Below are 2,438 nucleotides of genomic sequence, written 5' to 3'. Positions count from 1 at the left end.
GTCGGCTCATGCTGCTCATCAGGAGGTTGCCTTCTTGAAGAAGAAGAACAAGGACCTTGTGAGGGACGCCGAGAAGGTCATCTTGGCAACCGAGGAGGGGATCAAAGCTCAGATCGCTGTGTTGGCACCCGATCTCGATACTTCCTCGGTTGGGGCCTTTAAAATGGTTCAAGATGGCAAAATCATGGACATTCCCAAGAAGGCAGGAGCTCCTTAGTAGCTATGACCTGTTTTATGCTTCTGTAGCTTGAACTTTTCTTTCAGGCCGATGTATTGGCCTTGTTGTAATACTTTGACTTGTCGGGTCGATGTGTTGCCCTTGTTTTGTAACTTTTGCCTTATTGGGCCGATGTGTTGCCCTTGTTTTGTTGCGCTGACTCGTCGTATACATATTTTTTTAGCCGATTAATTACCTTTTGAATGTATTTTATTTTCCTTATCGTCGAGTCGGTAGGCTTTTTGTAGGCCGATTTAGTTACCTTTGAAAAATAATTGGATGTTACTATTTGCTAGCCTTATCATTTGGCCGGTAGGCCACGTATTTTACTTACGGCACTTTGCACCGATTAGGGCTTTCAGGGTGATCAGTCCCGGTTAGCCGTGTGAAAAGTAAAGGTATAACCCTTAAAATCAGCAAAGAGACGTAATGTAATGTTTTTGGAATTTAGAATGAAACAAAACATAATAGCGAGTGAGATAAACCATGGTAACAAATGAAATAACAAAAACTAGATGACAGATTAGAGCCGAAATGAACGAAGGAGCGAAAACCCGTTAAGTCATCTGGTAGCCTTTCAAGAGTAGAATCTTTTCAAGTTCACTATGTTCCATGTCCTCGGTACCTCGCTTCCATCCAAGCGTTCCAGCTTGTAAGCTCCTTTGCCGTGTACTTCTCTTACCCTGTATGGGCCTTCCCAATTTACTACTAACTTGCCTTCTCCTGGGGTCGGTAATCCGATGTCATTTCTTCGCAACACCAGGTCGCCTGGCTCGAAGCTCCTCTTCAGCACTTTGGCATTGTATCTTAAAGCCACTCTTTGCTTCAGCGTCGTTTCTGTCAAGTGAGCCATCTCCCTAGTTTCAGCAATCAGATCTTTCTCCACTGCTTCGTCTACGACCCCAAGGAGCAGTCTCGGGCTTGGTTCCCGATTTCAACTGGAACGACCGCGTCGACCCCATAAGTAAGCCGAAACGGGGTTTTCCCGGTAGAAGATTAGGGTGTCATCCAATACGACCATAAAACCGAGGCAAGCTCGTTTGCCCATAGACCCTTCTTCTGGTCTAATCGTTTCTTCAGGCCACGAAGGATGACCTTATTCGCAGCTTCCACTTGGCCATTACTCTGCGGGTGCTCTACCGATGAGAATTTCTGCTTAACTCCTAGTCCTGAGAGGAACTCCCCAAACTTTCTGTCCGTGAACTGTGTCCCGTTGTCCGAGATGACGACCTCTAGGATTCCAAACCTGGAGACCACCTGTCTCCATATGAACTTCCGACAATTCGCCGAGGATATACTGGCCATCTGTTTTGCCTCGATCCACTTAGTGTAGTAGTCGATCGCTACGATTAGATACTTGACCTGCCCGGGACCCACTCGGAATGAGCCCAAAAGGTCTACCCCCCATTGGGCAAAACGTCGCGACGCCAGCATCGAATTTAACTCCATCGTTGTGGAATTGTGGAAGTTAGCATTCTCCTGGCACTTCTTGCACCTTTTTATAAATTCTTGAGCATCCGACATCATGGAGGGCCAATTAGTATCGAGCTCTGACGAGCTTTCTAGCTAACGCCTTTCCCCCAATATGGTGGCCGCAGCATCCTTCATGGACTTCGCTTAGAACTAATCTGTCTGATCGAGGCGTAAGCACTTCAACAGTGGCTGATTGAGCCCTCGTTTGTATAGTTGGCCCTGTATCGCTACATACTTGGTTACTTCCCGCCTTACCGTCCTGCCTTACCGTCCTGGCGTCCTGCTCGCCTTCAGGGAGCTTGCCATTTTCTAGGAAGTGGAGGATTGGATCGATCCATGAGGGGGGAGTCATTGCTTGTGTGACACAGAGGGTTACCGGTGGCTCCTTTATCAGCCCCTGGATCAGAGATGGATTTCCCGTCCCTGGCTTTATGCTTGCTAACTTGGACAAGAGGTCGGCCCTCGCATTTCTTTCTCTGGGTACATGTCGAATCATGACCTCTTCAAAATCTTCACACAACTTTTTTACCATCTCCAAATACTTCTGGAGTAGGGAATCTTTGGCCTGAGAGGTCCCGTTAACCTGGGAAGTAACAATCTGGGAGTCACTATTGACTTCGACCCATGATACCCCGACCTCTGTGACCAAGAGCAGGCCACCTATCAAGGCTTCATATTCCACCTGATTGTTAGATACCGGAAAATCAAACTTTACTGATTGCTCGTAAGTCATCCCGGCTGGGCTTTC

Source organism: Arachis ipaensis, chromosome B04 (assembly GCF_000816755.2).
Source record: "Arachis ipaensis cultivar K30076 chromosome B04, Araip1.1, whole genome shotgun sequence".
Lineage (NCBI taxonomy): Eukaryota > Viridiplantae > Streptophyta > Magnoliopsida > Fabales > Fabaceae > Arachis > Arachis ipaensis.
The sequence above is the reverse complement of the archived record's forward strand: the minus strand, read 5'-3'. Positions refer to the sequence as shown.